We start from the raw sequence: 27,773 nt of genomic DNA, 5'->3' as shown, positions 1-27,773 counted from the left end.
ATCATACTTGCCCAGAGTCACTGCCTTCTATGATGAACCAACAACCTGGCTGGATGAGGGGAGAGCAGTGGATATCATCTACCTTGACTTCAGCAAGGTTTTCAACACTGTCTCACACCACATCCTCACAGGCAAACTCAGGAATTGTGGACTGGCTGAGTGAACGGGGAAGTGGGTTGAGACCTGGCTGAACAGGAGATCCCAGAGGGTTGTAATCAGTGGCACAGGATCTAGTTGGACTAACAGAGTCACTAGTTGTGTCCTCCAAAGTTTAATAATGGACCTAATAGCCCAATATTTTTTTAACATATCAGTGACTTGGATGAAGGGTGATGAAGGGGCAGATGTCTTCTGAAGGGCTTCATTGTTGACACAAAGCTGGGAGCAGTGAGCAATACCCCAGAGAGCTGTGGAGCCCTTCAGAAGGACCAGGACAGGTTGGAGAGATGGGCAGAGAAGAACCATCTGAAATTCATCAAAGGCAAATGCAGGGTCCTGAACCTGAGGAGGAAAAACCCAAGGCACCAGTACAGGCTGGAGACTGACCTGATGGAAAGAAACTGTGCAGAGCAGGAACAGAAGTCCTGGTGGATAACAAGCTGTCCATGGGCCAGCAGTGTGTCCTTGTGGCCAGGAAGGCCAATAGTATCCTGGGGTGCATTAGGAAAAGCATTGGCAGGAGATCAAGGGAGATGATCCTGCTGCCCCTCCACTCAGTCCTGGCAAGTTCACACTGGGTGTGCTGTGTCCAGTTCTGAGCTCCAAGAGAGACATGGAGCTCCTTGTGTGAGTCCAGCAGACAGTGGCCAAGGTGATTAAGGGACTGGAGCATATCTCTTAGTGGGGACAGGCTGAGGGAGCTGGGCCAGTTCAGCCTTGGGAAGAGATGACTGAGAGAATTTTGGTGGTTGGAGGCTGTAAGTAAAAATTTGGCTAGTGTAGCTTTATGAGAATTGTTGCACTTGTCAAAGTGCTATTTCACTTGGAAGCAGGATAATTTGTTCTTTAAAAGATACGGAGAGGGAAAAATGCTGGTAAGGAATGAAATGCAAAACCACCATGTCTTTTCAATGGACCTTTCATGAAGATCTTTCTCAGCGCTGACGAACAGGGTGACAATGACCCTGAACCAGAAAGGTTTCTTGGTACAGAATATTTTCCCTTTAATTATTATGAAAAGGAAAGAAAGCTAGAGGAAATTAGTTCACACAGAGACTTTTGCCTTCTTTTGTTCCTCCAGTGAAAGATTTACATTGATTGCAAAGTTGCCGTTTAATGATGGCAGCACTTCATCACTGAATAGATTTTTTTACCCTCAGATATAATATTTTAAGTTGTGGATTAGATCTCCTTTGGGAAACTAAAACATTGAAACCATGATTGCCCCTGTACCACAACAACAGTGAATAAAATACTATCATCCATTCTACAGCATCACATGGGGTTCAGAACACAATTCGTGTTCTGAAACATTTTTTCAACTATTAATACCTCAAAATAATTGCAAAACTCTCAAGATAAATTAGAAGATGAGAAGAATTGGTTAAGTATGTCTTGACAAATGAACAAGATATGTGAAATTGGAAAGGGGTATAATTTCTTTCTGAAAAAACTATTGTGCCTGTAGTTTCTAGAGGAGTAGCAGAGGACTTTTTGTGTATTCCTCGCTATCCATTTCCATAGCTAGAGCTGTCACAAGTTATGATGGATCTGACTATCGAGATATAAATTAATATTTATTTCATGACCTGGAATTTCCTCAAAGATGCCTGAATGATTATACAGAGGAAGAGAACTTGGGGAAAAAAAACCTATGACTGTCAAGATCTTCTTAAGTTAATAACTGTAAGAAAAGGATTATAAGAACTCACAAGCCAGTAGGGCAGGAAGAAGGTCCTGAACACACATGCCCTAGTCAGCCTATTCTATGAATAAGGCTTGAACAGCCTAATGACAAAATCTGTTATCTTGACTGCACCTTCCAAAGGTTCAAAGTGGTTATTTTCAGGGAATTTCCAGGAATACCATGATGTGAAGATAATTAGCACTTTTCAGACAGCTTTCTCTTTCTTACAGTGGGAATGTACAGTTTCCAGGGTGCAAGCTGGAAGCAAGCCCTCTGCTGTGCCTCTCCATTTGGTGTGAGAGACCAAGACATCTTGGAATAGAAGGAGTGGAAAGTGTATGGAAGTTGTTTACTTTTGGTACCGTATAACACCACTACTAAACGTTTGAAATTTGACATAAGTTGCTCATATGGGTAAATAAAGGCAAATTTTTGATCTTTTTTTAATATAACAATCAGGAAAGCTAATAAGCATTTATTCCTTCTGATTCAAATGATTGACAACAACAGAGATGTAGGTCTACTTGTAAGCCTATCCACCTCCACATGATGCACAGAACCTTTGTTTTGGCTTTGTTTTGTTTGCTTATTTGGTTGGTTTTGATTGTTCTGTTTATTTGAATTTTTCACTTTGGGAAAACCATGTAAGGCAGGAGAACACATAGCTTTTTTCCAACCACAGGATGTCAGTCTGCAAGGAAAAGAAACTAAAACACAAAAATGTGTGAGAAGCTGTTCACTGGAGAAAAGGCAGACTTTCCTAGAAAACTTGTATAAAGGAATTTCATTTGAAAAAATACCTTATTCAAAGTAAAATGAGCCAGTCAAAAACATCCTGTACTCTGTAAACTGGAATGCGAACAATTACTCTCAGAAAGAAAACTGAAATATGCAGGAAAGACTTTAAAAGAGCTCAAAATGCTGCTCATAGAATGAGGTCTGAAAGAAGCTGTCGAGGCAAAGTTACCCTCAGGCAATCAGCCCCAACCTGACAGAGACACAGGCAAATTAGTTGCACAAGTACTGCTAACTGAGCTCGTTCTGCAGCAGAAACAGATGTATTCCAAGATGGAAAAACACAAGTTGGAAATAGAAATGCAGAGGTAGGACACAGACTGGGTGGCAGGGAGAGCTGCTGATGCTGCACAGAAAGCTTCAGCAGCAAAGTCTTGGGGCAGTTTGTACAGGTGGGGCAGCCACAGGCAGACAAAAGTCTGAGATCATGCACAAACAAGGCAAGAGTTCAAGTCTTTTATTCTCAATCCCCTCTCCATGGAGACCTGTCTCAGCAAAACAGGTCTGTGCTGTGAAGAAGGAGGGTCTTATAGCAAAGAACTTGGGTTAATATGCCAGACTGTGACAGAGTGCATATGGTTGTGTACATGAGAAGCTAAAGGGGTAAGTAGGTTATTAAGTCTTTGTGTAATTCCTAAGATGAAACTTATCTTTATCTTTAATGTTGGGTAGCAGGTTTGCAAAATATATTTTGAAGGTCTTTGCATTATTTTCTACACCAATACTTTCTTGGGGAAAAAATAAGCTGGAGCTCATGATATAATAATAGAGAAAATAAAAAATAGGAAAATATTTTAATAATTTTATTTGTGAAAACAAAAATCATTGATTCTTTGATTTAATCCTTACATTTACCACACAAATAAGGATAAGGAGAACAAATTAAAAGTATGAAGATGCATTGCAAACAATAAAGTAATACACAGTACAACTTTTTTGAAACAAGAAATAAGTAAAAGGAAAACAACAGTTACATTGAAAAATATGCTTCAAAAACGTTTGCAGTTTTTGCTTTGCATCTCATGCTAAAAGTAGACTCATCTGTAATTAGCTTACATTTTTGTGAGGCTACATTTTAGCCTGCAAAAAATAATTTTCAAATAAAATCACAGTCCAAAGTGACATACAGTAAAATTCTCCTTAAACTTGCTTAACTTATGAACTCTACATACGTGTGGTTTGTCAGCTCCTTTATGTATGGCTAGGGGGCTTTCAGTGCTATGAACATACAGTCAGTTCTTGCATTTTACTGCGTTTAATGTACTACTGCTCTTGTTCCAAAGCTATTAAGCCTCTTGATCTTACAATCTCCTGCTGCTGCAACAACTTAACAGTACGTTTCAGTACTAAGGAGGCATATCACTCATCTCCTTCGGAGTCTCCAGAACTCCTGCTACAGTGATGAGTATAGAGACTTAATGCTGTCATAAGTATCTGGTATGGACAAATGCCACCATCTAATTAGCTGTGCAGTCCAGAATGTACTGCAGTCAAATATCTAGGTTTTTAAGGGTTCTGTGTCACCTTTGTGGCTTCACAGAAACCCTCTCAACACAAAATGCCAGATGCCACATACTTCTTGTCTTCTTCTGTAACTGGTAACATGTTTTCTCATAAAGTTCAGTTTAAGGAATTTGCTTTGATCCATTTTGATTTCTCTGATGTTATTTGCACATATCTATAGGAATGCCACTGCCATTGTTCCAAACTTTGTAGATATATCATATTTAACAAAAGTCAATGTCCACTTACAGGCTCATGTACTTTCTTCTATGGTTTCTTCATGGTTGATATATGCTCCCAGACAATTCATGCTGCTGGGAAACACTAAAAGAGGAAAGTATCCCTTGGAGCATTTATAAATTCAGTCTGTAGGATGCCTGAGTGAGATTCACTAGACCACCTACAGCTAACCTATAGATGTGCACAGCTCATTTAGCTGGTGTGCTTATGCAATTTCTAGAGAGGACATGCACTTTTGCAGTGTGATTCCCCAAATCATTCCCTAAAAGTCCATTTTCTTCTCCATTGGTAACACAGGGAGGCTGGGGAGATTAGCTCAGATGCAGATACTGAAGCTGTGGCTATCTACAGTCATGGTGTTCCAGCAGCTACAGGGGTGACTCCAGCCCACGTGGGATGTAACCACACTATTACACGGCAAGGACGATCTGAGACTGGGCTGACCCATACCACATTAGCCCTCACTATTTGAGACATCAGGGCAGAGGAAAGGAGCCTCAAGGTCTCTTGTAACTAACTACACCCAGAGCTTGCAAGCCTGATGCACTACTGCTGGGCAGGAGGAGAGTTTGCATCAGGCTGAGCGCCATGTAACCAACTTGTGCATGTCAGATCCAACAAAAAGAGTAAAATTGTTTAAAAAACCCTCTGAATTTTGCTTCAGAATTTTGCTCAACCCCCTGCTGGGGGACTCACATGAGAAAAGACCAGATGTGAGATGGGTTTGGACATGAAACACTAGGGGAAAAAAAGTCAAACTCTCCTGTTCAAAGATCCAGGGAAATACTATCAACTGAGATTAGGGATTTGGAAATAATAAAAAGTAGATTCTCTCTCCCTTTTTAACCCTCTGTTCAGCCAAAATCATGATCTATTATATGTAGAGAGAGACAATCATATTTAGTGCTGCTTAGGAAAATTTTTTGTATAAGAATATATTTGCAGGCTATGCAATGCACCAAGCATAATGATGTCCTCTGATGAGTATAATGTCAGATATTCTTATGCATATCTCTTTCTAGCGGGTATCCAGCATGGATAAAAACTTTTTATGCTATGATACAGATCTTGGAGATTCTCCAGTTAAATGACAGAGTAGTTAAGGTTTGGAACAAAAATCTTGCTGTACCCTTCATACTTAGGTTTTGTGAATTCCATATGGTCACATTATGCATAACTGTGCAGTGGCAGGAAGTGGAACAGTTCACCACCAAGCCCTTTGCAGGCACAGAATGGTTCCTTTCTTGAAGCAATTAATGTAATTTTCCCTGCTAAGGAGGGCATAATCCATAGTAAAATGTGGAATACCAGTTTTATGATATTATTAATTCATTTAATTTTGCCTTAATTGGAATTTTTCAGTACACAGAAGGAAGTCATCCACCAGCCATCTGTTCTTATATATAGCAGTCATTGCTAAATTATCCTGTATTTAACTTCCGTTAATAAGGTTAACATGGGAGTTTTAGCATAACACCATTGCTTCTCTCTGTACTATGTCCAGTTAAGAATGTAGTTCATTTCTACCCAAGATGACTTCATAGGCAGAATCAATTTCTCTTCAAGGATAAAAACCTGAGACTGTTTCTTACAAAAACTTTTTCTTGGTGCTTAGTTAGAATACCTTGGCAAGGAAGCAACAACTCTGATAGTTGGCAATTTGGAGAGTACATTAAGTAACAAGTTTATAAAGTTGACATTCTATATTAGTGAATTTTGAATACTGTCAATCTCTACTTTTATACCCCTAGGGAATTTCGACAATTAATGAATATGTGAGTAAGGTTCTCACATGGACTACAGAGGTTTTAAACTACTGTGGTACCATGAAATCACAACCAGAGCTTGGGACCTGGTAAAGGAGAATTTTTCCTGTCATAAGTTTTTTGCAGAGGAACTCATAACAACTTGAAGAAACAAACATTTCCTGAAGTCTCGACATTGTCTTGAAGAAATCTAGGGTAAATAATTCTTCTGAACTAGCAAACTAAATTATCATTCACAAAAAAGTCCTCATCATCATCAACAACAACAACAACAAAAACAACAACAACAAACAAAAAAAAACCCCAGCCCCTACAAAACCCAAAAAACCACACATCCCACTCCTCAAACTCCAAAACTAAATTCATATAATTTGCTGTGGTGAATGAAGCTGCTAAAATTACACAATAGCTCAACTTCACACACCACTTTGCACTTAGATTGGAAACTGAAACAAAAGAGTGGTGGCTGAAATCTACCTTAACTCTTCCTTTACAGAGAGTTGAAAAGCATGGCATGTCCAAAGTTACATTTGCTGTATCTATAAAAGACATTTCAAGCTTTGTACCTACCTTACAAAAGCTACAAAAGTTGTTTGCAGGATGGATGAATGACAAGTGTTAGGAAATTAGTTTCTTCATAAAGAAACTGTTGAGATGGCTAGGACATGGAAAGCAACCCTACAGTTTGACTGAGGAGAGCTAAATTTGTCCTTTTAAGGTTCTTCTTGGAAGAATCTCATGGGAACAGATCATACAAGGAAGAGTGGTCCAAGAAAGTTAGTTGATATTCAAGAATCACTTCCTCCAAGGTCAAGGTCAACCTGATGAGCAAGAAATCAGGCAAAAAGGGTAGGAGATCCACATGGATGAATAAAGAAATCCTGTTATTACTCAAGCATAGACAGGAAATACAGAAGAGATGGAAGCAGGGCCAGGCCACTTGGAAAGAATAAAGAGAGGTTGTAAGAGTAAGTAAAAATGAGAGAAGGAAGGCCAAACCCCATCAGAAATTAGATCTGGCCAAGTATGACAGAGACAAAATGAAGGGTTTGTACAAACACAATGATAACAAAAGGAAAACTAGGAATAATGTGGGCTTGTTACTAAATGGAGGGGGGGCCTGGTACCAGGACACAGAGAAAGCAGTATTGAACACCTTCACATTGGCTTTCACTGACAAAACCAGCCCTCAGGGATGTAGGATCTTGGAGAGTGGGGTAAATGAATCTTGGAAGGAACACATTCCTTTGGTCCAAAGATTTTGGGTGAGAGAGCACTTAGCCAAACCTGACATCCACAAGTCTAAGGGCCCTGAGAGGTTACATCCACTAGTGCTGAGAAAACAGGTGAAGGGTTTGGGGCAATCAAGAGAGGTGCCAAAGAACTGTAAAAGCAAATGTCACTCAAGATCTAAAAAAGGGCAATAAGGATCACCCAGGGAAGTACAGGACAGTTAGCCTCACCTGTGTCCCTGGAAATATGGTGGAGCATCTGATTCTGAGGGCATCACTATCCACACGATGACAAGAAGTTAATCAAGAGTAGTCACAGGGATTCAGTAAAGGTAAATCATGCTTGCCCAGAGTCACTGCCTTCTATGATAAACCAACAATTTGGCTAGATGAGGGGAGAGCAGTGGATATCATCTACCTTGACTTCAGCAAGGTTTTCAACACTGTCTCACACCACATCCTCACAGGCAAACTCAGGAATTGTGGACTGGCTGAGTGAACGGGGAAGTGGGTTGAGACCTGGCTGAACAGGAGATCCCAGAGGGTTGTAATCAGTGGCACAGGACCTAGTTGGACTAACAGAGTCACTAGTTGTGTCCTCCAAAGTTTAATAATGGACCTAATAGCTCAATATTTTTTTAACATATCAGTGACTTGGATGAAGGGTGATGAAGGGGCAGATGTCTTCTGAAGGGCTTCATTGTTGACACAAAGCTGGGAGCAGTGGGCAATACCCCAGAGAGCTGTGGAGCCCTTCAGAAGGACCAGGACAGGTTGGAGAGATGGGCAGAGAAGAACCATCTGAAATTCATCAAAGGCAAATGCAGGGTCCTGAACCTGAGGAGAAAAAACCCAAGGCACCAGTACAGGCTGGAGACTGACCTGATGGAAAGAAACTGTGCAGAGCAGGAGCAGAAGTCCTGGTGGATAACAAGCTGTCCATGGGCCAGCAGTGGCCAGGAAGGCCAATAGTATCCTGGGGTGCATTAGGAAAAGCATTGGCAGGAGATCAAGGGAGATGATCCTGCTGCCCCTCCACTCAGTCCTGGCAAGTTCACACTGGGTGTGCTGTGTCCAGTTCTGAGCTCCAAGAGAGACATGGAGCTCCTTGTGTGAGTCCAGCAGACAGTGGCCAAGGTGATTAAGGGACTGGAGCATATCTCTTAGTGGGGACAGGCTGAGGGAGCTGGGCCAGTTCAGCCTTTGGAAGAGACGACTGAGAGGGGAGCACACCAATGGGAAGAATATCTGAAGGGATGGTGTCAAGAGGCTGGAGCCAGGCTCTGCTCAGTGGTGCCAAGCCATAGGACAAGAGGCAATGGGCAGAAACTGATGCCCACAAGTTGCACCTGAATATGAAGAAGAACTTTTTTACTGTGCAGATGACCAAGCACTGGAACAGCTTGCACAGAGAAATTATGGAGTCTCCCACACTGAAGATATTCAAGGACCACCTGGACATATCCTGTGTAATGTGCCCTAGGACGACCCTGCCTGAGCTGGGACCAGGTAGCCCACTGTGCTTCTTTCCATCCTTACCCATTCTATGATTTGTGATCATGACTTATCCAGATTATTGGTTAAGCCCTCTAAGCTTTATCCTTCTTGAGATATTGAAGAGTTTTGGTTGCCATATTTTTTTCCTTTAGAATATCATGAAACAAGCAATGCAGAACATTTTTTCCTTAAGATGATCAGAGATGCATATCCAAATTATTTTCAGCATGGTTTTATAGAAGACACAGTCAGAGAAACACCAAAAGAATTTTGGTGGTTGGAGGTTGTAAGTAAAATTTTGGCTAGTGTAGCTTTATGATAATTGCATTTATTCACAGCTTGTCAAAGTGCTATTCCACGTGGAAGCAGGATAATTTGTTCATTAAAAGATACAGAGCAAGAAAAGTGGTTCTGGAGTCCCAAGATCCATCTGGATACAATCCTGTGCAAACTGCTCTGGGACAAACCTACTTGACCAGGGAGGTTGTACCAGATGACCCACCATGGTCCCTTCCAACCTGACCCATTACATGGTCCTGTGATTTTATGATTTTGTAATTTTGTGATTTATTTACATGGTTAAAGTATGAAAAGTGTTTTTTTCGAATGTTTCAGAAGATATGCCAGTCTGCAAACACTCTGCAAAGCATTCAAGTGGGAAAAGATTTGGCATGTCTTAATTGACGACTTGAATTTGGCTTAAGTTTTTTTGGGTGGGGAAGAGGTGAGATAGAGGTCTCAAAGAAACACATGCTGTTTCTATTGCTATAATATACCCTAAATTTTCTTCTACTCTGAATTTTATTGGCATTGAAGCCAAACCACTCTACATGGAAAAGTCATTAAAAAAATCAAACCCTTCTGATTTCACTTCCAATTTAAAAAGCTTTTAAACTACAAAATTGTTCCTCAGAACCTCCATTATTGCTAAGACAGTTTCATTAAATAAATATGTATCACTGTAAGAAATAAATGAGAAGCAATAACTGCCTTGAAAGGCTAGACTCAGTATAGACCAAAGCACATTTTAGGTGTTCTGGGTCTTTTATTTTTACTTGTAACCAAAAAAAAAAAAAAATATCACTAAATATTATGAACATGTACATCAAAGAGATCTTTCAGGAAATTAATAACTAAAGAAAGAGATAAATAGAAGGGGAATGTTCCCTCGCCTCCAAAACACACCACCATCCCCAACAATAAACAAACAGAAAATCCCTCAACAAACAAAACAAAACATAAAGCCACCCAAACCAGAAAAAATACCAGTCTTCTCATAGCAAATTTCCTTGTAATAAGAGATAGCTTATTCAAGTATCCTTATAAAAGGGGCTGGTAGAAGTGGGGCTTAAGTATTGTATTTATTAACTCCTTTTCAATTTCCATGTCATGTTTGTTCAGGTTACTTAGCTGAAGATACTGCTTCTGTTACTATCATCTCTGCAAAGTCAATCCAACAGATTAAATTAAACCTTCTTTCTTTCTGCCTCACACATCATAAAACAACAACAAGAAAAAACTATTTCAGAAGGTACATGCTGTTTCTGCTATCAGCTGGTAGTGATGGATGAAACAGAAAGAATGGAGTTTGATTTAATCAGACAGCTTAACCTTGCAGGGAGAAGAAAGTCACCTATATAAAGTATTCCTGTGTATATTTTATTTTCAGACATATGTGTCCATGCATAAATATATATTCTAGACGTACAAGTCTATCATGTCTCACTTTTTATATTACAGTGAATGAATATATAGAAAAGGTAAGGTTTACTGTCTTTCATGCATAAGCCTATCAATGTTTTATTCAGATGACATTTTGTTAATCTTACATTACACAAAGTAACTTCTCTTCCCAAAGAAATCTGCTGAGAAAAATCTGGTCAACACATTATAGAGGGGGAGGGAGAGGGACAGCCGAACATTCTGCTTTTCAAACAAGGCACAGGTCACAATCATTTAACAAACGGGATTTCTCATCTCTTCACTATATTTTCTGCATCCTTTAGTAAGATAATGGTTTCCTTTTAACAAGACTTGTCTTTTCACAGTTTCGCCTTCACCATCTTATTCCATTAAATATAATGGACCATATCCTGCAAAAATACACATAGAAAAATTAATTTCATAATTAGATATTAAAATCAAACACATATAGGATTATTTTTAGTAACAAATTCTCAGTCAAACACTATCAAAGCAATCACAGTGTTTGTTGTCTATTTTTCTTTTGTGAAAAGTTGCTTGATTGTCTGCCTCAATGGAAATATTGTGTAGAGCTAAGCCCTGAGATTCACAGAAAAATGCATAGTGTGTGCTTCCTTCATTTGTTTGAAAATGGAAAGGTGATTGTATCATGAGCAGGCTGTTTCAATTATATTTTGATATTTTTGCCATTTGAAAGATAGCATGTTACAAATCATGTCAGAATATTTTTCCTACTGGACTTTTATATCTATCCAACAGTCAAAATATTATTTGTGAAGCATGAACATTTTAATAACTATTCTTCTGGTTTTGTGAGCTAGTTGACACTGTATAACAGCAGAAAAATGAAACCATGTTGAAGATTTATCAGAACAAAACACTGGAAATGATGAATCACAAGTAATGAAGCAGCAGTTAAAGAAGAAAAAATGTGTAAGTTTTTGCTTGATTGAAGAAATGCTAATACATATTGGTATGTAAGTTGTGACACCCTGATACAGATGTACAGATACCGCAGTATTTTATAATCGAAATAATGTGGTAGGGAACAATCCCTGGAAACAAAATTTGAAGCCCTCATTATCTGTGTGGTGTTAACCAGATCAACACAGGCACAGAGTGAGTGCTTGAGGTTGCAGTACTGTCAGTTTAGGAATAAGAATTGCACACTAGGTCTGGGTACTGCAACACATGGCTTGGAAATGTGGCTTTTGGAGAAAAGGAGGAGAAGGAAGCATATAATTTATTGAGAAAGTTCAGGATTTGGTGGGAATTCATAAAATGGCAGTTGCAGTTGCTATAAGCTGATTGCCTAACTCTAAAGCACTGTGCAGCAATGAAATGGGCAGGTTTCTGTTCCCCTGCTACCAAATATCCTTTGAAATTGAAGATTGGGGTCAGAGCTGCAGAGGACAGACTAGAGGCGTAAGTGGCTAACCCTGGGAAGGAGAATTTATTAGGGTCAAATATCCAAAGGGAATTAAATCCATCCGTCCTCTTATGCACTCAGAAGAGAAGTAGTCTGACTCTCCACCATTTTATATAATATTTACCATGTGCTTAGAAGGTGTGAAAGATCTAAGGGGAGAGAACTTCATTTATTTGCATTTTAAACCCAAATTTATGTCACACAGCAAATGTTACTATCTTCTCAGCATGAACACATACTCTGAACCAAAATATTATGAGAATGTCCTAATGCATTTTATGTCCATCTTCTATTTTGAGACCTAATTTTGAACTGGATGTACAGGAAACAGGACTGAGAGCTTAAAACATAACACAAAATACACAAGCTGGGTAGTAATTTGTCTCATTTCTCAGATAAAGGACCACAAAAAAAGATCAGAGCACAGATGGAATACCTCTCCTATGAAGAAAACCTGAGACTTCTGGGATTGTTCAGCCTGGAGGATATTTTGGGGAGACAAAATTGTGATGCTCCAGTGCTCAAAGGGTGTTTATAAGAAAGAAGAGGACACAGCCTTTAGCAAGGTCTGTTGCAATTGGACAAGAGATAATGTTTTAAACTAAAAAAGGGTAGGTTTATACTAGATCTAAGATACCAGAATTTTCTAAAGAGTGCCATGGAACACTGGAACAGGTTGCCCAGAGAGGTGGTGGGTGCTACCTCCATAAAAATCTTCAAGGTCAGGTTGGTGTCTGAGCAACCTGATATAATCGAGAATGTTCTAATTGAAATGCATTGCAGGAGCACTGGACTAGATACTTTTAAACTTCACTTCCAGCCCAAACCATTCAATGATTCTATGATGCTATGAAATATGAAGACTCCATCTACTGTACATTTCCTTTCCAAATAATATACTTTCTACCATCAGAACCTCATCCTTAGGGCTACTGCATGTACCACATGCATTATGGTCTATTTACTGCCATCAGGGACATTTTTTTCGTCTTCTAAATAATATCTGTCCACCTTTCCACAGATAAAAAAAAGTGTTCCATAACTTATTTTCCATACTAAAGCAAAGACAAATTCAATTTAGAAGTATGGCTGAAGTGAACCCAGCAAAGCAATGTAGCAGTATCAGTCATTACTGCAGCTGCTACTAGATCTGACCTTCAAGAGGCACAAGAGTTCAGAAGTGGCTCATATTTGCTGAATGTAAAACTTCATTGCTGGTCACAGGTATTAACTGAAACAATCAACTGAATGAAATTATAAGGATAGTTTTCCCAAAAATCTGAAATTCATTAAAATATCATGACAAATTAAATCAAACCATGATTACTGGGGGATAGAGTTAGGAGGGCAAAAGTATTATATTAAATAAAAAGTCATGAAAAATGTTCTGAACTCAAAAACTTCAGTTTACCTGTAACTGAAGACCATGTCCCTCATCTTTATAGTGAGACTTGAGGCATATGGACACTATATGCTCCAATACAATGTAGGCAAGACAAAGCTAACCCAAGGTCCAGGCAGTTTTTTCCTGTGTCTTGGTTCAAAAGACAGGTGTCTGCTAAAGGAAAGTAGCAGTCTCCCTTGGAATGGAAAATGTAAATCCCTTCCCTCTGAATTATAGTTTTGAAATTAAGTGGCCCTCAGGCAAAGATAGGAGGATAGGAATAACATTTCTTTACTAGTATGTATAACAAGGCAAACAAACAACAACTCAGGGATTAACAGCAAATAGCACCAGGAGCCCAGTGACCCCTTCTCAGCCTCAGGCGCTTTCCCCGTTGGTGCAGTTCCGGTCACAGCCAGCAGGGGCGCTGCTGGCTCCTGGTGGGCAGGGCAAGTGCGATGATTCCTCCGCGCCTGCAGGGGGCGCTGTGGCGCAAGCTGGGGAGCAAGTGGTGATGGTGAGCAGGCTGAGGGGAACGGCTGGAGGAAAGTCTTTGCTTCACACAGCCCTGGGGCAGTCAATCCCTGTGCTCCAGCAGGGCTCTGAGGAGCACCAAGCTGGAACAGCAGGAATGAGCAAAAAGTGCTGGGCTGGTAGACAAGATGTGCCAGAAGCTCTGTGGTGGTAGCTGGAACTGCGGGAGGTCCCAGCAGGGCAGGGCGTGAGGGTCTACAATGTAGAAAAGCCCCAGAGCAATGCTGAAGAAGCAGTGGGGACGGGAGAGCAGCGGCCCGGCTCCCAGCAGGGCAGGGAGAGATGGGCTCAGGACCCAAGCAGATGGTGATAGGTCCCTCTTTTAGTGAGGTAAGTGTTAATGAGGCCCCAATTTGGTGGCTAGTCTAGCTAATGGAGGCTCACCCCCACAGCAGAAGAAGCAGCTCCAGGCTGGGTTATAGCAGTGGCAGTGAATTTCTTTCCTCAAGCAGCAGTTCTGACTGTCTTCCTCCAAAGCTGAGAAAGAGCGAGCTAGCAGCTGCCCCAGCCCCCAGCTTTTACCTGCTCATTTCTTGCAGTATCTCTGTCCCTCGGAGAGAAAACTCCCAAAAAGGGAAATGTAGACAGATGCCTTCCTCTCCTGAGCTCGGCCACTTCTTTTGTTTTTCTTAAGTACTCATAAGTACCCAGTAGTTAGTGTTTCTTAGCAACTTATGGAAAAAAAATTCTATAAGTAAAAAGGAACAAAAGGCAAGAAAACCCAACCCCCAACACCCTGTGAGGAAAACAGATCATAGAATCACTCAGGCTGGAAAAGACCTTTAATGTCATGGAGTCCAACCACTGGCCTAACGCCACAAGTCCAATATTAAACCATGCCCCCAAGTGCCACATGTACAGGTCTTGGAAATACTTGCATGGATGGTGACTCAACACTTTCTCTGGCTCCTGTTCCAATGCTTGACAATCCTGTTCTGCAAAGATTTTTTTTCCTAATATCCCTTCTAAACCTCCACTTTCACAGCTTGAGGCCAATTCTTCTTTATTATTTTTTACTTAAGAGAAGAGATTGATGCCCACAATTCTATGCTCTCCTTTCAGGCTGTTGTAGAGAGTGAGAAGGTCCTCTTGAGTCTCCTTTTCTCCAGGCAAAACATCCCCAACTCCCTCAGCTGGTGTTCAAGAGACTTGTGCTCCAGATTCTTCACCATCTCTGTTGCCCTTCTCTGGACCAACCACCTCAATGTCTTTCTTGTTGTGAGGGGCCCAAAACTGGACAGAGGATTTGAGGTGCAGCCTCACCAGTGTCAAGAACAGGGGGAGGATCACTTCCCTAGTCCTGCTGGCCACACTATTTCTGATGCAGTATCATATAATTTCCACAAATTAACATCCCAGGATGAGATGGCACAGAATCTTAAAAGAACTCAGTATAGTTTGATTTGTGACTCAATAATTTAACCTGTAATTTTCCATGAAAATTGCCAAATATAAAGTTGCAATAGCATATTATTATTACATGTGAACAGATACATTCTTTTGTAGCTGCTTAACTGGGCTAGGTCTAGAGGATTATTTTGTTTTAAAGGACATTATGTTTACACTGTATCAGAACATAGTAGACACAAACTTCATAATGCTAATCACTGCTTAATCAATGTCTAATATCCATTGTTTCATATACTGTGGTATCTGAAAGTTATTTTATTACCAGGAACTAGGCACAAAGTAACACTACTGCTGTGAAGTGAAAAACCATTTCCTATTATTTAGCTGGAAATGCTAGAATGACTAAGCAACACAGTTTTCAAAGTGACTCTTGGGTTAATATTTATGGGATTCGCATGTCTGACTCTAAAATATGCCTGGGAAAATATCAGAAAAGTAGCAAATTCTGATAGGATAGGAGTTTCAGATTCTGAAAAACTTGTGGAAAAAGTTGTCATGATTTCTACTAGTCAGATGAGACAACTTTTTCTGCATCAAAACTATAAATCTGTGTTCTGGTCCTCTATTACTTCAGTATATGCAAATTTTTTTTTTTTTTATGAATATGTTTGTCCATTTAAATGTTATATGCTTCCAGTTGGTTCTCTCTTACACATTTAATTTATTAGCATGCTTGCTTGGCCTTACTAATACCTACATAAGCCAGGGGAAACTGGACATCCAGTGTGCTATACACTGTTCAAATTGATACTAGAGACAACCCAGATCTATATTCATAGTCTGAATACATCTAAGAGATATGAGGAAAGAAAGAGTCACAGTGACACAAAGAACTAAGCCATTCCCATCCCATTCCCTTTAGAAAGATAGTGATAGACCTGTAAAGAAATTTGCCTTTTATGTCCCTAATACAGGAGTCTGGTCACTTAACTATTTGGCTTTTCATTTCACAGAATTATAAAATCATTAAGGTTGGAAAAAGCCTTAAAGATCATCAAATCTAACCATCAACCCAGCACCACCACCTTGTTCTCCATTAAGCAATGCCCTCAAGTACCACATCCACACATTTTTTAACACTTTGAGTGTTTCTTTTCTTTTTTTTTAGAAAGTTTATTTAAGGAAATATTATTGAAAAGAGACTGTTTTACCTTCCAATACATTAAGAGATGGAAGAATCAAAGTATGGGAAGCCACACTGGATTATAAGAGGTCTGCAAGCAAAACACTGAAAAGTCATGATATGGCACAGAGTAATTTGTCTGATAATTGTATTTCATTCTTATGTAAACACATGCTGGTCTTGCCTTCACTGTTGAAAGAAAAGAGTATTCAACACTACTTTTTATGTCGATTGGGATTCCTGTACTTCATGCTGGCCAAGCCCTGAGATGAAAATATTTAGTGTCTTTCTTAGATTTTCCTTCGATTCTCTATTAGGTTCTACTGTGTTTCATAAAGCTTTATAGTCTACCTATTAAGAAAACCTGTTTAACCAAGGAGGTTTATGATCCCCCACTTTACTAATGAGTAACTGAAATGGAGAAACCCTTCGATCTTCCAGTAAGTAATCCACAAAGTCGCTGGCAAAGAAAGGGATGAAAGCCAAATGTCTATGAAAGTCATCTTTACCTTACAGCTGATCCTATAATCTATTCAATGAACACTATATACCTATTTCAGTACAAGAAGCAGTAGATGTCATTCTGTTTCACAAGACATCATTCAGACATTACAGAGTGTAATACACAACACTTTATACCTTGCAATTCACTGTGCAGCTTAGACATAGGCACTAAGTGTGTTTAGTGAATGAGTCAGTGATCCCACAAAAATAATACACAGTTGCTGCGCAATTAAGAATGCTACTGCAATGCACATACCAAGGTGACTGTATAAAATAACTGAAAGAACTCCAGTTTTGATATTTTCTGGCTTTTTGATGATTCATTTGAGTTATGTCTAAATATTACAATGAAGCAATAGGTTAGACATCCCTGAGCAGGTAAGTTTACAATTACTTGGAGCAGTGTAACCTCTGAAGCATAGCACTGCACCTGGGCAATTAGCTCAGGCGTAACTTCAGTCTCAAGCAGCTTTATTGCTTCCAGTTCCAGAGTTAGCTCATTTAGTGCCTGTTTAGGAATTGCTCTGACAGGTACATGCTTACATTTTGTTTTCTGTAGAAGAGAGGAAAGAAGAAAATACTCCTTTGTGCCAAGCCTGATGTAGGTAGCTAGGTACTCTCACCTCCTTCTACAGAATTTTTAGGGAATCAGGACATCCCCAAAGCCCTACCTCCTCAGAACTTCATATTCCATCTTTTCCTGTTAAAGCTAAAATTCCACTGAACCTTCCTGTATGTGCATATGCACATTTAGCAGAATCCTGAAACACCATGGATTCAATGGAAATTTCCCGTCAGTTTATATATGCTGTCAGAGCCAGCTATAATAAAGAAACCACAAGTTACTTGCTTTAATCTTCAACAGAACACCAGGGTTTTGGCAGGAGACACTTTCATCAGAAAGTTTATAACTAACAGTTGGGGATGTTTTCCACTAACAGTCATATGTCAAAGGTAAATACAGTTTAATTACAGCTTGTGTGTTTATTCTTTAATAATGAATTTGATTTCACTAACCGTATTTAGTAATCAGGGAAAATATATATTCCCCCAATTTTCATCATCAACTTACAATTAATTCAGTTAGCTCTCAGCCTTCTTCCCTGGAAAATATTTTCCCAAGCTACTCACATCCATAACATTTCAGAATAAAACACTGGAGTAAGCAGCTGACATATGCTTGTTAAGTAATATACCTTAAAAATATTTTGAAAGGATAGGTTGTCTTTTCAAGTACCAGAGCTTTAACTTCCTCAGCAGTTTTGGTGCTGCTTCTTCACCTTTGATTTCTACTCGTTCTACTGCTACGGAACTTTTCTAGCTTCACGACATTTAACTCTATATGACAAGAATGTGCACTAAAAGTGGGAAAAGGAAATTACTTCAAAAATTCATAGAAAAAACCTTGAAGCTCATATTGGAGATTCCTTCCTGACCATTTATTTCTTCCTTATGGTTCCAAACGAAACGTATTACACCAGTGCATTTGTAGAATGACAAAAACAATGCTACAATCTATGCCTTCTCAATCATCCTTTTGTCCTTTTATAAAGAAAAAGCCAAAGAAAAATGATCCATACAAAAATAGAGGAAACTTTCAATCAGCAAAATAATTTGCCAAAGACAACAGTGTAGTCAGATCAGTTACAGCTTTTCAGAGAACTGAAGATTTCAGTAATGTTATTTAAGTTTCAACATTAATGAAAAAGCTTAATTCAACCTTTTTGTTGAGTGGGCCAAGTGAGCTATTTTAACAGATCTGAGTCATCAACTTTCTGCCTTGAGCTTGCTTCCTCAATCAAAATGTATATTTTACTAGGAATTTTAAATTATAATAACTTGCATCAGTTTTATACAGGAAGGGACAATCTGGCTCATCAAATCAAGTCCCTGATATCACAAACAGAGATGACCTTTTATCCCATTAATCTACTGGTATTTAGATGCTTCAGAATTTGTGCATGTTAGAAATCATCTGACTTTTTCTAGACCGTTCTTATTCAGGGTCAGCTAACAGTGTTGACACCAGTTATAACAACTCCTCTGTCAGCCTGGTGTTTTAAGCTTCTTTTTTTATGTCATGGTATCCTACAGTCAGCCTTCATCATTCTAGGCTAAAAAATATGCAAGCTCTTTCAAAAATCACCTCCTTTTTTCCTACTCCTGATCATCCTCTAGTAGTCTTCCTCTGTACCTGATCCACTCAGAATTCTTTCCTCAACAGAAATTGATCCTCAGCAAATAGTTTTATAGATCTTTTATGGTTTAGGTCCCTGTTGTAATATATAAACTTCTTGGGGTTTTTTTTGTTTTGTTTTTGTTTTTGTTTTGTTTTGTTTTGGTTGGTTGGTTGGTTTTGGGGGGGTTGGTGTTGGGTTTTTTTTGTTTGTTTGTTTGTTTGTTTTCGGAGGATTTTTGGTGACTTTTTTTTTTTTTTTTTTGTAATTAATAGTCTACCTTCTCTGATTTGTTATTAATTCCTTTGATGATACTTGCAGTTCTAGGTGCTACCTTTTCCATTGACTTCCCAAATTTACATTGTTTCCTGACAAATGCAGTGTAAGACTCATACCTACCTTGGAAGGTACTTCCAACCCAGGCAGTACAAAGACAGAAGCTAAGGAGAGGAAAATACGTATCACTTCAAGGTGATATTTAAGGGAAGTGAAGGCTGCAGAATAAGCTAGCCATTGAACAATACATACAATTTCTAAAAAAAACCTCTGAAATTGTAAAAAAAGCTGTTTGTTTATGTCCTGTTTACAGATTTCTGCACTCTTTTCTTCAGAGCATGAGTGCAACACCTGCAAGAATAGGAGCAGGTAGTTTCTGGGAGGAGGGCCAGGCACAGACACTTGGAAACAGGCTGCAAAAAAACCAAGCAGGAGGCAGATACTTCAGTGTAGCAAAGATACTCTCTCATGTTTTTTTGTATAGGTTCAGGCATCTAACCTTTTTCAGCTGGATCACAGCTGGCCTCTCTAAAACAACTTTAAATCAATGTATCGGTTAACAGGTTCAATGTCTTAGGGGGGTAGAAGTGCCTGAAGGTTTGGAAGGCAAAATCCACACAGCAATCCCAAAGCAGTGCAATCAAAATTCTTGCAGTACTGTACACTCTCGCTGACACACCTTTCCCCCAATAACCTCTGCCTTTGAAACATTTATCCTTACATTGTCAAAGTCCACCAAAGTATATTAGCCTCTCAGTAGACTTCCATTAAAATGTTGCATGCCCCTTTGAAAGTCTAAATGGTGGAGTTTAAGTGTCAATAACCAATTTTATTTCTATTAAGATGTAATTGCACTAGTCTTTGGAACACAGTTACACTGTTTCCTACATCTTCATTAATTCCTTATTATAAATTTACAATTTATATTGTCACATTGTATGAAATACAGTCTGTAAAACCCTACTGCTTTTAAATCCAGCTTGTGTCAATTTATACTGTCAAATGTTTGAATCTCAAAATGAATATATAATTTATTTATAGGAAGGATCAATACTTTTCTAACTTGCAAATATTAAGAATCACAGTTTTTGCAGTTTTGTTTATTTTATAGTGTTATTGGCTTTTGTTTCCTGAAATAGGATCTGCCCAAATCAAGGGAAAAAACACAAGGAATTCTATTCGTTATTTTTATATAATAAAAATTTAAAGCTAAAAGCTGCTTAGCCACAAGGGAAGCAATGCAGACCAGTGATAAAGTCAGTAGTCTCTATTTTTAAAGCAGTCTCTTTTTTTTTTTTTTTTTTTTTCTGTAATGCTGATGGCCAAACTTGAGCTTTGAGTAACACTTCCCCTTGTGACCAGGCTGCTTTCAACTTTTCCATTTTATTAAAAGAGCTAAATTGAGGGTATTCCATGAGACTAATTCGAAGTTCAGCTGTTGTTGTTGTTTTTAAATAAAAAATGAAAGTCAGAAGTATTCTAGTCATCAGGGAAACAGCACATGAAGTTAAGTTGGGAATAATCCATACCGTGCTAGAACTACAGAGTGTCTGTATAATGTTTGTGATGTGAGAAGTGTTTGATTATTGAAACCTGTCAGAAAGTGAGAATATGCGTGACACTAAATACTGGTTTTTATCTCTTTGCTTATTTAATTGTTATTGCAAAACACTTATTCTAAAAAAGTCATTAAGAGTGCAGTCTTAAAGTGCTGCTGAGATATGTTTGCTATCATCTGATTTGCCTCTTCCTCCCCTTTGAATTATTATAAAATACATTTTCATCCCAGCAATTTGGAACTAGCCATAAAAAAACATGTTCTCAAAGCTTCATAGTCACATAGATAATTCTGTATAAGAAATATTATTTTAAGAGATGAAACAAAGTTGTAAGTAACAGTTTTTTCATCATGCTATAATTTCAAAATAGCTCCTTAAAAAACAGCAGACTTTGCAATGGTTTTAGGCTTTGGCTTACACATTGATTCTGAGCCAGAGAATACAGAAATGAATTTCAACCTCACCAAGGATGTGTTGGAAGTAACTGTGCAGAGCAGTTCTGCAGATCCCACTGAAAACACACACTTAAGAAGTAAGCAATAACAATGACATGTTACTTTCAGTCATTTACCTATTGTCTGCTTACCTTGCTTGAAACATCTGTCTTCAGATGTACAGTGAAGCCAGTGAAAATTTTGGTATAAAAATTTTTTCCTAATAGATGTATTTTCCCCATATAACAATTCATTGGTATCTAAAACAGCATACTAAGAAGAAGCTGCAAGCACATTCTGTTAGACACAGGGGTGACACGAGTTAATTTCATTGCTGTCAGGAGATATCTTGATGGGTATATATTGTGCGTTATCATGAGTTACCACAGCTGCAAGGGATTATGTCTTCCACTAATAATGGCATAATACAATACCATAACTTGTCACAAGATTTCAAGTCAGCTATGAAATTAACCTATTTCATCACTGAAAAAAAAGTCTCTACTGATTTCCCCCTCCCCCCCTTTTTTTAATGGGACTTTGGTGCTCTTGTAAATAGGAAAGTTTCAAGGAACTGTGGAATGGCTTCATTTATTGAATAAACCTTGCATGTAGTTTCTAAAATTCACTCATCATATTCTGTGTACACAAATAGTGTGAACCACAGTATAACTTTGTAGAAAATGAACAATTAATATCTTAAAACCAATGGCATTTGAAGAAGTACAATCTACCCTCTGGCCTATAGCACATTTCTCACATGGAAAAATGTAATGTCAGTGTTTCCTGCCCCATCCTTTGGAGGCCATCAAACTTCACAATATTGAAGAATTACTTTATTAAGAAGTTCTAAAAACAGCACGCCAGACCCTAATCTATAGTTCTTAATACCCTTTTAGCAAGAAACTTAAGAAGATAAAAATGAATCAACAAAGCAGCTCATTCTTAGGGAACAAGATGGTTTTCATTCTTGGATAAATTTTTTACCCCTTTAGAAAAGCTACTCAGCTCAGCAAATAACCAGAGGTGTACTACAGTACACACCAGGGAGGGCTCTAGAACGTACCTGAGGGAAGGAAAGAGCACAACTACTTCCTCCAGTGGCAGTAAGCCATCAGGCTGTGTCATCCCAGCTTGTGTAATCAGTGGCTGTTTAAAACAGAAGTGATTTTTGAAGGTGGATGGGTCCAAATTGCTACAGGCCACCAGTTGAGAAACTGAAAGTGCTCTGTGTGTAGCCACAGCTAAAAAGGTGCAACACTGAAATTCCGTCATTGAAGAGGCACAGCAGGTATTACCACAGTGAAGTCCCCCACTCAAAATGATATTTGAAAACCACTTAAGGTAAGAATAACTGCTGCTGGCCATTTAAAAATACCCAGACGTTTAAACAGTTGGTCACTGTGAAAAGCAAGTTTAAAAAAATGACATTAACCGAGAAATAGCTTATTCGTCTCCTCCTAAGGTTTTTCAAGTAGTTTGGCAGCAACAGCTCTGTTTTATCTGATTTGAACTATAGTTCCACTTTCACCATGGCCATGGCTGTACAGTTCAGATCAGATCCAAAAGCAGTGTTTACAACATATTGCTGAATCTCTCTAACAATTCAGCGTGTATATCAAATAGAAGGAACAGAGTATCTTGCATAAGACCACATCGAGGCAAAAGAGCAATCAGCAGCTACTACCCTCTGGTTGTTTCCTGAGGGAAAAGAATAGCTCACTCAAGTGCCTCTCAATAATTCTTGCCAGGGTTTCCAGCAAGGTCAACAAAGCTTCATGGTCAATGGCTAGTGAGAGTGAAAGGATTAGCAAAAGCATTTAATTTTTGTCCATTGATGACAGCAGATCACTGAGCAATAAGATTTCCTTTCTTACTCTCAGGGTCATGTAGATGAGCTGTTCCTGCTGAAGTTGCAGGAATTAAAATTATAAAATATGGTTTGCAAAATTTAGGGGAGAAGTTAGATTTGATTTTAATTGTTTAGCAAACCCCAAGAGTTATAGTTCATAAATTAAAAGGTTTTCTGAGCACAAACATTAATTGAGTTATATGTGCTTTCTGAAATGTACTGTCAGTTAGTTCTTGAAAAGATTAATGTTCTTGTGATTTCTTTGTACGCATGTCTGAATTCTCTGCTTGTCCCTGTGGGTTCTGTTTAGTGGCATTTAGGTCCTCTGATGGAACAGATGACTTTTTGCAGCTGACAGTGTTGTAAGAGGGATCAGAAAAAACTTATTGCTCTGACCCCTCAGTTTGAAAGAGGAACTAAAAATGCAGATACAGGTTGAAACTGCTATTTAGTGCTTTCATTCTGCTGATAAAAATAGGCTTATTTTCTCTGATGAGGGAGGTCTGAGCCTTGCCAGAATCTTCCTAAAGCCTCTTGAAGGCATAGATTTCCCCAAAAGGTTTTGTTTTGTTTTGTTTTCTTTGTTTAGCAAAGAGAATAATATTTCTGGGAAGGAAGACAGGCAGAGGTAAGGAAATGTTGCTTATGGTGGTGGTGGTGAATGCACATGTGATCTCTATTTTTCCGTCTTACTATTTACAACCCAGGGCTTGGTCCTGGTTTGTAGGAAAACAAAGCCATCACAGGAAGTCTCATCCACCCCTTCCCTTCAGTAGTGAAAGGAATTTCTACCTTAGTAACACTGTTCTTTGCCTCTTCACAGGCAGTCACAGACACAGCTTTTCATGTTTTCATGATGTTTCTATATTAACAGTCTGGGAATTGTAAATGCTTTATAGGTTTCTCTGGCCAGGTCTGTGGAGGGAGCATCAACAGTAACTTTGTTTAGAAAACTCTCTGGAGACAGGCCGAATGCTGCTCTTTTTAAGACTTGAGGGTAGTCTGAGATATCATGAAAACTTTCTTTTTTTTTTCAGGAAAAGAAATAGTGTGTCTTCACTTAAACTTTGTCTATGTCCCTTATTCTTCCTGTTCAAAAGCTGCCCACAGAGAATTAGTTTAAAGAAGGCAATTAAAAACTATGGTTTAAAATTTTAATTGATATGCATTAAAATTCTTTGTGTTTGCTTAAAGGCTGCACATTATACTACCATATCTATTGTTTGGTCATTTGATTTTTTTTTTTTTAAATGAGAATCTTGCAATAATTTTTTTTTGTCTCCATTGTATCAGTGGGGGATATAATTAAGAAGAGAATTCAACATTGTAAGGGCTTCTCTTGGGTAACTTAATTGAACTGAACATCCTCAGCTGGGTTCCCAAAAGAGAAGGACTTCAGCTGGGTCAGTAAAAGATATTGGGTAGAGAATCATGGTTTGCAGGGCCTTCAAGTGCTCAGTGGGACTATGTTGGAAGCAGAAATTCTCTGGGCTCTGCCTTCTGTATTCAGACTGCAAGATAACCTTCTTCCCTAAATACATAAATTACAAGAGGGAATGAGATCAACCTCAGATAATCCTAGGAGTAGAGAAGAAATGGGCCCTCCTGTGAGAAGCAAGAAGACTAATTGTGCTGTAAGTAAGCTAAAAGCTGCCTAATAACAAAATTTAATACAAAAAGTACAAAGGCCTTTTATACCCATCAATATGTGTTTAATCATAAAACAAAATATACAGGCAGGTTGGCTGCCAGTACAGAGCATTATCTAGAAATATAGGTCATGCATTTCTACTCACTGGACTTATACCATGTACAGAAGGCCCTTAGATTCATGCTGCTTGCCAAGTCTTTGAAAAGCTTACTTTCAGCAGAAACCAATCAATTTTATGAAAGCAAAATGCAAGTCATCCCAACTGACAAAAGGCCTAATGGCAGACCATTGCCCTTTTCACTGGTAATAACAGTATTCCCCAAATATTAGAGTTAAATTGAAATACACGTGTCCAAATATGTAATTTCTCAGAGTTTAAGATGGCTGATACCTATATGGCTAAGTACATAGGTCTGAGTCAGTAACCGAGACTACACTCCTAAACAACCTTTTAAAAGATAGATTTTAACTATTAATGCATGGCAGATATAATTTATTGTTACCATTGACACTCTTAGAAGCCATTTCATTAAATTTCAGGTATCAACAAAATGAGTAACGACCTAATTAAATATAGTACAACACAAACTCTCAGTGGGTCTAAGCCTTGTATGGCATGCAGGGCTAAACAACAGAGCAGGCAAAGGAGTCCCTGAACACAATCATAAGTTAGTAAGGACCTGTCAACTCAGAACCATCAAGAAACTCAACATTGTTTTCTAAAATGGCTTAAGCAAACCATATAATAACTTCCTTTCTCCCCTAAGGTTTAATATATTTTAATTGATGTAACTCTGCACGTGAATGTCCAAAACAACTTCAATATAGTTGCAGTGTTTTATTTAAAAGATATATTTTTAGTTGAATGACCTGAATGTCCCTCTTTCTCCCCATAAGAAGCCTTAAATAAGCAATATCTTAAAACTGCATTTTGAGAAGGATAGGAAACATCTTTGAGCAGCTCCCTTGCTCTTCTCTTCTTTGTAGCTGGTGCTGATGGGCTGTTTGAGTATTTTCCTCCCTTTCCCAGGCTAGGACCATTGCAGAGTGCTGTCATAAGCTTTGCTTGAGCACAAGCAGAATCACCTGATTTCTCCTTGGGGTGTCAGATGAAGCCCATTAACGCAAACTGGGGTTGTGGTTTTTGGGGTGGTTTTTTTGTGCGTTTGGTTTTATTGTGGTGGGAGGGTTGTTATGTGGTGGTTGTTGTTGTTGTTGGTTGGGGGTTTTTTTGTTTGTTTGTTTTGATTTGTTTGTCTTTTTAGTTGTTGTGCTGTACCTGAAATATTGAAAAATTTTTAAGAGATGATATAAAGTTTGTGCCTGTTCTTGTGTTTGAATCACTTTTGTCCTTTCCAAGATTCAGCTTGTGCTGAAATAATAAGAATGTACCTTTTCCCCTCATCCATTTGTGAAACAAAACAGAAAACAAAACAATACCATTGTCTAGATCACAATACATGTATTTCACACATTTCCCATTTACCTCAGTCAAAGTGGCTGAGAAAACAAAATAAAAGAGCAATCTGCTTTCACATTCAGAAGCAATAGTGATATTGCAAGATGACAGGAGGGATTTTTTTGTATGCTAGGTGAAAAAGGATAAAATTTACAAGTAAAAAACAAAAGACCTGATAATTTTCAGGTTTTTCTCAGACACTATAATGTGATTGGCATTCAAAGCAATGCATTTTCATTGATCCCCTGCCTTGTGGAGAAAGGCAGTATATACATTTCTGGTCAGACCACCTTGTAATTTTGTAAATTTATCTCCTTTTTATTATTATTTTTTCTTTTTTTTTTTTCCTTTTTTGTTTTCATAATTTATTTTAATTTTTTTTCCAGGAGGTTTTTTTTCAGCAGTGTGCTCTTCTGAGATACCCTGATTCTAGATCAACCACTGCAACCTGAATGCATTTACAGTGAAAGCTGTGTGAGAATTCTCCCTGGGCTTCTGGGAATGCCAGATTGATTTGTGTTACCAGTGTTTAGTAGAGCAGTAGGTTACTACAAAAAGTGATTTTGAGATACGATCTCGAGTCGAAATCCATAGCTGTAGGGAGTGATACTTTGAACTAGATATTTTTCCTGCATTTGGGGACCCTTAGATTGCCATCAATAGTCAAAAAGCTCATAGTCCTAAAGTAATCCTAAGATGTTTATACTAAGTAGATGTGGAAACTCAATGCAGGCAAGATATTATATTAAATGTTAGACCATTTTAATTTTTTTAGATATTATTTACTGAAACCTGGGTTAGGAGAATGCACTGAACTGAAAATACCAAGCAAGGGACAAAAATCCATTTGACAAATCAGGTCACTAAGGAACTCTCTGAGGCTTTAGCTGTTGAAAAGACTTAATTTTTTAAGACAAGCTTTTTTTTTTCCATCATGCTGCAACATAACCTTTTCTTTCTTTCTCCTCTGTCCCACTCAAGCTGCTATACTTTAGGATCAGTTCACTCTGTTGAAAACCCATTGTAAAAATGTCAGGGTTCATATAGCTCATTGCTATAGATGACCTTGTAGTACTCTTTGCTCTTACATCACTTCTTTTAATTTCACCTTCCATTAATCATCCCTATTTCTCTATAGTAACAATGCATCTATTATACTGTTGGATTCTTTTTTCTTTCCTCTGAAGATTCCTGGTCTGCTGTTTTTTCTTGGTCTTTCTAATATTTTCCTTTTCTTTTTTCCTTTTTTTGTTCTTATATAATTTACCCTTTTTATCCCAAATATAATTATGTTTTCCTGTAGGCAATGCCCATTACACTGTCTTATAGACAATGCCTGTAACGATGCCTGATTAAAATTTGGACAAAACTTATTTATGTTCAAGCTACAACACGGAG

At 38.4% G+C, this 27,773-nt stretch overlaps 1 long non-coding RNA gene across 1 annotated transcript; it reads right to left on the bottom strand.

The window, feature by feature from the left end:
• Positions 1-10,156: 10,156 nt before the first annotated feature.
• LOC136371209 (uncharacterized) lies at positions 10,157-21,729 on the bottom strand. Its single transcript, XR_010745306.1, has 3 exons — positions 21,566-21,729; positions 14,453-14,601; positions 10,157-10,972 (listed from the first exon to the last, which is right to left on the bottom strand). It is a non-coding gene; the product is annotated as an uncharacterized lncRNA (long non-coding RNA).
• Positions 21,730-27,773: the final 6,044 nt, after the last annotated feature.

The sequence above is a fragment of the Sylvia atricapilla genome, chromosome 1 (assembly GCF_009819655.1).
Source record: "Sylvia atricapilla isolate bSylAtr1 chromosome 1, bSylAtr1.pri, whole genome shotgun sequence".
Classification (NCBI taxonomy): domain Eukaryota; kingdom Metazoa; phylum Chordata; class Aves; order Passeriformes; family Sylviidae; genus Sylvia; species Sylvia atricapilla.
Note: the sequence above shows the minus strand (reverse complement) of the source record. Positions and strands in the feature narration are given on the sequence as shown.